General features: G+C 42.7%; 1 long non-coding RNA gene across 3 annotated transcripts in view; it reads left to right on the top strand.

Moving 5' to 3' along the window:
* LOC107488814 (uncharacterized) overlaps window positions 1-9921 on the top strand; it is a 13994-nt gene that overhangs the window by 1002 nt on the left and 3071 nt on the right. For 2 of the 3 annotated variants that reach the window (XR_008009660.1, XR_008009658.1), the window contains exons 1-2: window positions 1283-1698; window positions 7367-7790. This is a non-coding gene — a long non-coding RNA (uncharacterized LOC107488814). Of the gene's footprint in view, window positions 1-1282; window positions 1699-7366; window positions 7791-9921 lie in introns of those variants that run through there. The other variant, XR_008009659.1, reaches the window with a different exon arrangement.

The raw sequence follows: 9921 nt of genomic DNA, 5'->3' as shown, positions 1-9921 counted from the left end.
TTCGAGCGCTCTCTCTCTCACTGCGACGTCTCTCTCTGCTCGACTGTGGAGTATTTGCCACACCGTCACCTTCCTTCCTCCCTCGCTGCTGGTAAGCACGACTGTCTCAATTTATTTTGGTAATTTTGTTAATTTTATTTATTCTTATTTTTGAGTTGCTAGTGGCTAATTTTGAGTTTTGATGGTGCTATAGTTCAGTGTTTCACTACATTATTTATGCTGGAATTTTTCTGATTCTGAGTTGTTTATGCTGATTTATTTGATTCTGAGTTGTTAATGCTGATTTTTTTATTCTGAGCTGTTGATTCTGGTTGCTGATTTTTCTGACTTTGAGTTGTTGATGGTGCTATTGTGCAGGACTTCACTGCATTGTGCTAGAATTTTTCTGATTAGTTGTTTATGCTATGATTTTGATTCTGAGTTGTTTATGCTGAAAATTTTCTAATTTTGAGTTATTTATGCTAATTTTTTTTAATTCTGAATTGTTGATTCTCTTTGCTGATTTTTCTGATTCTTTTGTTAATTTTTTGTATTTATAACTTTTATGAAACTGGAATAACTGATGGAGGTAGAACATTATGTTTTTGCCATTTACATGTATTTTGATTTTTGTTAGCTAGAAACGTTGATGTGTGAAGTTGTTTATAAACTTTTAATGATAAATTATGGATAATTTATTATGTGAAATTATAAAATTTTAAAGTTTTGTTAGTTTAGAATTCATTGAATTTAAATATTTAAATTATATATTAAATTTTTAATAATTTTATTTTATATTAATTAAACCAGTTGAACTCCAGTTGAATCTTTTAACCATTGAATTGGTCACTTTACTGGTTCATTGACCGGTTCAGTTCTCGCAACCTTGGTTGATTTTATACTCTCTCCCAATCTGCTAAATGACCTAGTTTTAGTGTAATCAATAGGGGTTGGGTTGGGTGAGCTTAATATCTGACATTCTAAGTTGGCACTTAACGATAACATGCCAGGTATATGCTTTATTGACAAAAAAAACTAATTAGTCTCACAAAATTAATTATAAAAGGCCGGAAAGAGATTTTCTTTTTAATGGGGTCTAATTGTCTTTGTCATGTATTTGTGAGATCGTTTAAGATGTTTTTCAATGTTCTGAAAACTTGTTCAAATCGGCAGTCGAACCAGTTAAACCGAGAACCGTTAGTAAACACAGTTCGAACAATAAACAAAACCGTCAAATTCAAAAACCGAAATTAGACCGACAAACCAGCCGAAAATTGGTCGGTCGAACCATTTGGTTCGACCGGTTTTTGAATTTTGCCAAAAAAAAAAGCGTTTTGACTTGGCCCCCCAAAAGGAACCCTAGGACTCTTTCACCCAGACACCCACACTGCACACACCCACTCTCGAGCCTCCCCTCCAGCCCTCCATTCTCACCTCTCGCTTTCACCACGTTCAGTCTCCACCGCGAGCTTCCGGCGCAACCCCCGTCTAGTCATCGCCGCTGTCGCAAGGTCGAAGTCACTCACCTGCACAGACCCATGGCGCCAGCTTTCCGTTCGCGCAACAAGCTTTCCTTTCAGCCGTCAAAATCTCAAAATCTCAGCCACTGCCAGCGCCAGTTGCCGTCGCGAGTGTCTTCCTGCCGACGCCAGCTCTGTTTGACCCTTCCACCCCAGCCACTGTCGCTTTGCATTCTTCCTAGTCTTCCACTAAGCCTAGGTATAAATCTAATTTGTTGTAATAATAATTGTTGAAGTATGATTAATTGTTGGTTTTAACTTGTAAACCTTGCTGACTTGAAGTATGATTAATTGTTGGTTCTACATCATTTCATTCAGCAACACCATTCGTATACGGGTCAACACGTCAACACCCATTTGAAGCATTATTAAATGATTAATTGTTGAAGCTGATTGCTTGAAGGCTGAAGCATGATTAATTGTTGAAAAACTGTTCGGTTGTCGGATTCCGGTCAGGTCGGGTATACAAGCGAGAGGATGGATGGGTGAGGACGCCTCAACTTGGGTCGCACTTGTAGCGGGCTAGCCGAACTGGCGAGCACTTGAGCTGGTGAAGGGACGAAAAGGGGGGGTGCCACCTGCAAAGACACTCCGACGCCTAAGTCAGAAATCGTACAAGCAGGGGAAGTGATGTGGAAGGTGACGTACCTCGGGGGAAGAGCCAATCTTCCCCTTATATACATGTCAGTAGTGGGCCCCCTTATGGGACAGGCCCATATTTCCGAGGACGCTGTCTTGCGGCCGTGTGTGAGCCGTACAGGACGCGTGTCCGGGTCGGTTGGAGGGCGCCTATCCGGGTCGGGTACTGCTTGAGTCGGGTCGGCCCAAAGCTGATTCTGGGCCGGGCCGTAACAGTCCCCCCACGCGCCAATGGTAGTCGTGGAAGCTACTAATGGCGTGTCGTCTTGCACCTCGTCTGGTCGGCCTCTCGTGGGGAGAGTGTGCCCCCAACGCGCGTCTCTTGATTGCTCAAACAACCGTTCCATCGCTTCGTTTCCTGCGCCGAGCATTGAATGTTCATAATGGGGTAAAAACCCCGTTTGAAAAGACTATTTTGCCCTTAGCGGTTTCGCGCTTTTGGAAGCGGTTTTTAAACGATTGATTTTGATGTTTCTATACTTTTTTACACTCCCTGCTCCTCCTTTCTTCCTTCCTGCTACAAGATTTCAAGGTGTTTGCTGTGGTGCCTCCGTTCCTGCATTTTCTCCAGATTCGCAATCATCCTTTTTCCATCAATTTAGGTAAATCTCGAATCATTCCTCTCTTTATGCATTATTTTTGGTATGCTTGTTGCCTTGGTTCTTTGGATGTTACTGCGTAACTTTTTAGTCACGAGTAGTCGTGCTAGGGGGAAAAGTACCATTCCAGGGTAGGTTTTTCTCGCTCTTGTAGCCATTTTAGTCTTGTTTGGTCTTAGTCGGGAAGTCGTGAGGGTGGTGTGTGTGTTCGGCTTGAGCAACCGATCTCTTAGACTAACTGGATGGTACCCCCATGTAGGTATGGCTCGCACGGTCTCCCGGGCATCCGTTAACCCCGCGGCGTACGACCAATATGCTTGGGTCGTTTCCGATATAAGGGAATCACCCAACCAAATGGGCGAGGAGGAGCTCACCGAGTTCCGACAAGCCGGGTACTTGTGTGGTGGGACTGATGAGGAGGCCAATTATGACGCCTTCGTCCCGGCTGCTCACGAGCGGTTGTATGAAATCAACTTCCAAACCCGCCAGGTCGCCGACTGGATTTGGTTCTACAAGGCCATGTTCACTCAAGTCGGAGTTCGCATTCCGTTCTCAGCCTTTCAAATGGCGCTCTTAAACCGAATTTCTGTGTCACCGTCGCAATTGCATCCGAACAGTTGGGCTTCGATCCGCTGTTTCGAGATGGTTTGTGAATATCTCGACCTGCCGGTGTCCGTAGATGTCTTCCTCTTTTTCTTCACCCTCACGAACCCTTCCAAGGAGGGGAAACATAAGAAAGGGTTTATGTCCTTCCGGGCTGCTCAGGGTCGGAAGATTTTCGGCTTGTTCGAAGATTCTTACCATGGGTTTAAGGACAAGTATTTTAAGGTCCGTCCGGCCAAAGGTCGTCACCCCTTTTGGTTGTCTTTGGAGGGGGTAAGGCTCATCCCGACTTATTGGAGCTTCGGGGCAGGAGCCAATAGTTTTATTAAGGTACTTTATAAAAACATGTCGGAAATAGATCAACAGATTGCCGAGGTGCTAAACGCAGTTTTTGGGAAGAACCCGGTAAATCCCCACCTCCTCATGGGTGACCGGGAGTCCAGCCGTAACTATATTTGTGAGAAGCTTTTACTTTACCCTTTATCTTTTTGATTTTGTTGATGATTTGTGGTGACTAACCGACCTTCTTCGCTCTTCTGCAGTGGATATGTCTGCGTCGGTGACGGGTCTTCCCGACTTGTTTCAAACCTTCCTTGGTGGCGGCGATGACGAAGAGAGTGACGAGCAACCCATCCCCGAGGGTCCTGAAGCTTCGGAGAACAAAGACGTTCCCGAGCAGAAGGCCTCAACCGATGGGATCGGTACCTCGACTCAGGGCGCCGCGGTTGAGAGTGGCAAAACAGTCCATGCCTCCCCCATCCACGAGGTAGTAGGAACTGGCGGTTCCGTTCCTGGCCCGGATGTTGAGGTGGAAGAGGTTCCCAACCCAAAGAAAAGAAAGAAGGCATCCACGGCGTCATCTAGCCCTGAGGGCGTTCTTACCGTCATGGAGAGGAACTTTGACGCCGGTAAATTCATAGATTCCGAGCTGATCCCTGGTACCGAGGAACATTTCCACGAGTCATCCCTTGCCGGACAGGCGAGGTGGATGTATCGTACTCTCTTGCGTGGGGCCGTGATAGCCCGGAAGGCCGAGTTCGAGCTGTCCGGGATGGAGTCTCTCCGCAGGAGGTTGGAGGCTACTGGGAAGGCCAATAATGAATTAAAAACAGAAGTGGAAACTCTCCAGGAGCAGGTGACTCAGTCTTCGGGAAAGTTGGATGCCGCCAAGAAGAAGGCCACCACTGCTGAACAGAAAGCTACCGCCGCTGAACAAAAGTTAGCGGCCGCCGAGAAGAAACAAAAAGAGTCGAACGCAACGATTGAACGTTTGCTCGAGCGTGAGATGGCTCTGGAAGGACAGGTCGGCGCGGCGCAAAAGCGGGTGGCCGAAGTTGAAGAAGAAAAGCGGGCCGTGGAGGCCGAGCTGACGTCATGGAAGGCGAAGTATAAAGATGTTGTCAAGCAGGGTAAGGTCGCGATCTTGGGCACTGAGGAAGCCCTCAAAGCTCAAATTAAAATTGTTGCTCCTGAGTTCGACACGTCGGCAATCGGGGTCCGCAAGGTTATTCTTGATGGCAAGGTCGTCGACGTCCCCAAGAAGTAAATTTGTGTTTACAGCTTTTTGTGCAGCCGCTTTGTTATGACTTGTAGACTATTTTAGTTTTAGCCGTTTTTGGCTTGCGAACAATTTAACGTTTTTGGTGTTTAGCCGTTTTATGTTGGCTTTTTATCAACGACCGTTTTATCGTTTGCTCGTGTTGCCGTTTCTTTTAACCGTTTTTCGGTTTATCGTCTTCGCTTATATCTATGGCTCATGGCCTTTTGTGTTGTCGTTATGATTGTGATTGACGGGTTCCCGGGGTGATCAGTCCCAGGGACGTACGCCGTCGTTGGACGTGGTGGTTTATCTGAAAAATCAAGTGACAAAATAGGAGAGAAAATTTGCGCAAGTATATATTATTCGGTAACTGTGTAAAGGACAGATAAGTCGCTATGAGAAGTTCAAAAGATAAATTTGCGAGATGACCACTTAGCTATCCTGGCCGGTTAGTCGGGCCTTCTCCTAGGAGTAGAATCTTCTTAGGTTGTCCGCATTCCATGTTCTCGGGACCTCCTTGCCATCGAGCTTTTCTAACTTAAAGGCTCCTTTTCCCATCACCTTTTTTACTCTGTAAGGGCCTTCCCAGTTTGCCGCTAGCTTACCTTCTCCGGGGGTCGGCAAGCCGATATCGTTCCGCCTCAGGACGAGGTCGTCAAGCTCAAAGTCCCTCTTGAGCACTTTGGTGTTGTAGCGCAGAGCTATTCTTTGTTTTAGCGCTGTTTCCGTCAAATGGGCCATCTCCCGAGCTTCATCTATCAGGTCTTTTTCCACAGTTTCCTCTACTCCTTTCAAAAGCAATCGCGGACTCGGTTCACCGATCTCCACGGGTATTACTGCGTCCACCCCGTATGTTAGTCGGAAAGGGGTTTCCTTGGTGGAGGATTGCTCGGTTGTTCGATAAGACCAGAGGACCGATGCCAGCTCGTCGGCCCAAGCACCCTTTTTGTTGTCCAACCTCTTCTTTAGCCCTGAAAGGATAACTTTGTTGGCGGACTCCACTTGTCCGTTCGTCCGAGGGTGTTCTACCGAAGAGAACCTTTGCCTTATACCTAGGCCGTTGAGGAATTCTGTGAACTTTTTGTCAGCAAATTGTGTGCCGTTGTCCGAGATGACGGCTTCTGGTATCCCGAACCGTGTTATCACCTGCCTCCACATGAATTTTCTGCAATTGGCCGAGGATATGCTGGCCAACGGTTCGGCTTCTATCCATTTGGTATAGTAATCGATTGCCACTATGAGATATTTGACCTGCCCGGGGCCGACGGGGAAGGGCCCTAAGAGGTCGATTCCCCACAGACAGCGCCAATGTTCGGTTGTCGGATTCCGGTCAGGTCGGGTATACAAGCGAGAGGATGGATGGGTGAGGACGCCTCAACTTGGGTCGCACTTGTAGCGGGCTAGCCGAACTGGCGAGCACTTGAGCTGGTGAAGGGACGAAAAGGGGGGGGTGCCACCTGCAAAGACACTCCGACGCCTAAGTCAGAAATCGTACAAGCAGGGGAAGTGATGTGGAAGGTGACGTACCTCGGGGGAAGAGCCAATCTTCCCCTTATATACATGTCAGTAGTGGGCCCCCTTATGGGACAGGCCCATATTTCCGAGGACGCTGTCTTGCGGCCGTGTGTGAGCCGTACAGGACGCGTGTCCGGGTCGGTTGGAGGGCGCCTATCCGGGTCGGGTACTGCTTGAGTCGGGTCGGCCCAAAGCTGATTCTGGGCCGGGCCGTAACAAAAACTATTTGCTTGAAGCATGATTAAATGATTAATTGTTGGAGCATGATTAATTGTTTGGATGTTGTTTGTTGAGATTATTGGGTAGTGGGTTGCTGTGATATTGTAATTGGATTGTATTGTTATTGCTCTGTTGAGTCTGTTCTAAATCTGATTAGTGATTTTCTGAATGTGAAATCAATCAAAGAAATTGATTTTGTGTTGTTGTCGAAATTATTACTAAAAATGGATTTGTTACTCTGTTGCTGATGTTTTTTAATTTGAGTATGCTATTTTTGAATTTTTATTGATTGATTTATTGATTTCAGAGTTTAGAGTGATTATCTGTTGCTGTTTTTTAATTTAAACCAAATTGATGCTTTCAAAAAATTAACAAACAGTAGATGTCCCATGTTATTGATTTAGAGCAAGGAAATCATGAAGATGACGCTGTTGTTGGAGGTCTTGGGAGTGATGATGATGATGGTAGTGTCTTTCTCTTATGCGGAAGACGGTGGTTCAAGGCTTCAAGCCACTCATTTCTAATGTTTTTTACTTCATTCTTTAACTGCAAAATTTGGTTTTTGATACTTTGTAATGCTGAATTTGATTGATTTTGTGGATATTTAGACACCCTTTTGTTTATGATTCATGGAACTGAGAATTGGATTGTTTGGTACTGCTCTATATGTATACTTGTTCTATGTTTTGGTGCTCTATATGTATACCTGTTCGGTTTTCAGAACCTTAATTTTTTTCCTCTTCCTTTTGTAGGCAGCAGAATAAGCATGACTGCAAGTGGATACAAGCATGGAGTAAGCTTCAATGCCTCACCACCATGTTCTGTAAGCAGAGCACACTTTTAACACATGTACCAAACAGTTAACACCTTTCCCATTTCTCTTTACCGACTTTCCCTCTGCCTCACTCTCACTCTCACTCTCAATCCGCTGCTGCTGCCATCCTGCCTCCGGCCTTGCTTTCTCGCTGCTCATCAGCCTTGCGCCAGCTTCGTTGACATCTGTCTCCCTTCGCATCCAGCCACTCGCCGAGTAGTCTCTCCGCACTCCTGTCACTCTGTCAGTGTGCCTTTGCATCACCTCGGCTGTCCTTCGTCTGTCTCTCTGTCCATCTCGCTTCTCAGCCTCTGCCTCTCGTCATCCATAGCTGTCCATCCTCACCGCTTTCAGCCTCACAGGTTCGTCCACTCTCCGTCTCTTTTGACTTTGGCCTTTTTTTTTAACATAATAATTTTGTGCATTTGAAGGTCTGATAGAATATAGAATTGATTTTGTGTGTGTTTGATTTTGTGTGTGTTTGGAGTTAGATTAATTATAATGTGTGCTGATAGAGTGACAGGGTTTGATAGATTAATTATCTTTGTTAAGAAGTAATTATTATCTTGATGCTGTTTCTAATGTGCTTGGTGATTTGCAGCACTTTGTCTCTTTGTTAGCTTGTTTAATTCTCGTCTTCTTGCTTACTGTTTTGCATTATCTATTGCTTTGTTATTTTATATCTGTTAAATAGATTAATTACTAAATTAACAGATAGTGTTGTTCACTCCTTCATGTTTTTAGTGATTTTCTTTATGTTAGATCTGTTTTTAGTGCTTGTTTATGATTTTGTTATAATTTTTTGCTTCAGTTGAACTTTTGAAATTCTGATCAAGTTAAACAGTGGTCAACTATGCACAGCTAAGGAGTTGAATTGGATTTGATTGCGGAAAAATCTACTGAAGACAAAATTAGAATCCACCGAAGACAAAATTAGTATCCACCAAGGTAAATTATTGAAAAACGTCGTACCATATGATTTAAAGTGATAAAAATTTTATCAATTGAGATAGATTTAATTGCTAAAAAGGACAAACGTTTTGCCAATTGCTATATACTGCATTTAATAAAGTTTGAAAGAAAACTTACGTAATCTCTGTTGCGAGTACTGTGATTCTACTTTAGAAGACTTCGATTGCAAAGATGATGAATTATTGAAAAAAATAATTGGAGATTTTTTAATAGCATTATTCTCTTTTCATAACTTAGAAAAGTTTGATGGAGAGATAACCAACCATGTATAACTTTGTTGTTATGGATAATGTTGGATATCTGCACTCGGGATTGAATGTCCAAAATCAACACTAGATATCATAAACGAGATAAAAATGACAGAGACTGCTTGAAAAATGCAATAAAGCAGTATTATTTGAAGAACAACAAGAGAGGAACTCGTAAACTTGGTCATGTGTTCTATTTATGTAAAAATACCAATATTAAAGCGTATGTTTTTTATTTTATTTTATTTACTTTTATTTCTTATTTTATATGTTTTGTTTTCACAAATAAGAAACAAAATAAATAAAATAAGAAACTTACGCTTTCATACTGGTATTTTTGCATAAATGGAACACATGATCAAGTTTACGAGGTACTCTCTTATTGTTCTTCATATAATATTGCTTTATTGCATTTTTCAAGCAGTTTCTATCATTCTTCATCTTGTTTGTGATGTCTCGTGTTAATTTTGGACATTCAATTCTCCAGTGCAGATATCCAACATTATCCTTGACAACAGGTTATACATGGTTATCTTTTCATAAACTCGTGAGTTATGGATAGAGTAATGCCATTAAAAAATATCTAATTACTTTTTCCAATAATTCATCATCTTTGCAATCGAATTCTTTTAAGGTAGAATCATAGTGTTCGTAGCAGAGATAAACATAGTTAGAATTCGTAAGTTTTTTTTTCAAATTTCATTAAATGCCGCTTGTCCCCTATAGTTTTAGCAATTAAGTCTAATTCACTTGATAAAATTTTTATCACTGTAAATCTTATGACGTTTATCAATAATTTGCCCTCGTGGATACTAAATAATAAATAAATTCTAACGATGCTGAAAGAAAGATCCGGGTTCGAAGTTGTATTCCATTCATGGGTAAGTGTTGTCCGTTGCAGCTTGTACCAGGAGGGTTTAATTGCAGGTCTCTCAGTTTCATAAGATGTGCATTATAAGTAATGCTAATAACTTTAGTTAACCAAATTAATTATAATATTTATTTATTTTATGTCGGGGGACCTTATGTTTTGGTTTTGAAATTTGGACATGGGCAAACTTATCTGATCAGCAAAAAGCCCGGCCGGGGAGGATTTTGGGCCATGTCAAGAGTTTTGGGATAATGTTTGCGATTTGCATGAAGGAAAGATAAAAATAAGGTGTTAAAAAAAGTTAAATAACAGTGGGCCTAAGGATGGAAAAAGCTTTAAGTTGGATCAAATTTGTTAAATTTATGTTTCTGGAGATGTAATGTAATTAATATATATTTTTTT

Source organism: Arachis duranensis, chromosome 5, assembly GCF_000817695.3.
Source record: "Arachis duranensis cultivar V14167 chromosome 5, aradu.V14167.gnm2.J7QH, whole genome shotgun sequence".
In the NCBI taxonomy this organism is placed as follows: domain Eukaryota; kingdom Viridiplantae; phylum Streptophyta; class Magnoliopsida; order Fabales; family Fabaceae; genus Arachis; species Arachis duranensis.
This window is presented reverse-complemented; position numbering and strand designations above follow the sequence as displayed.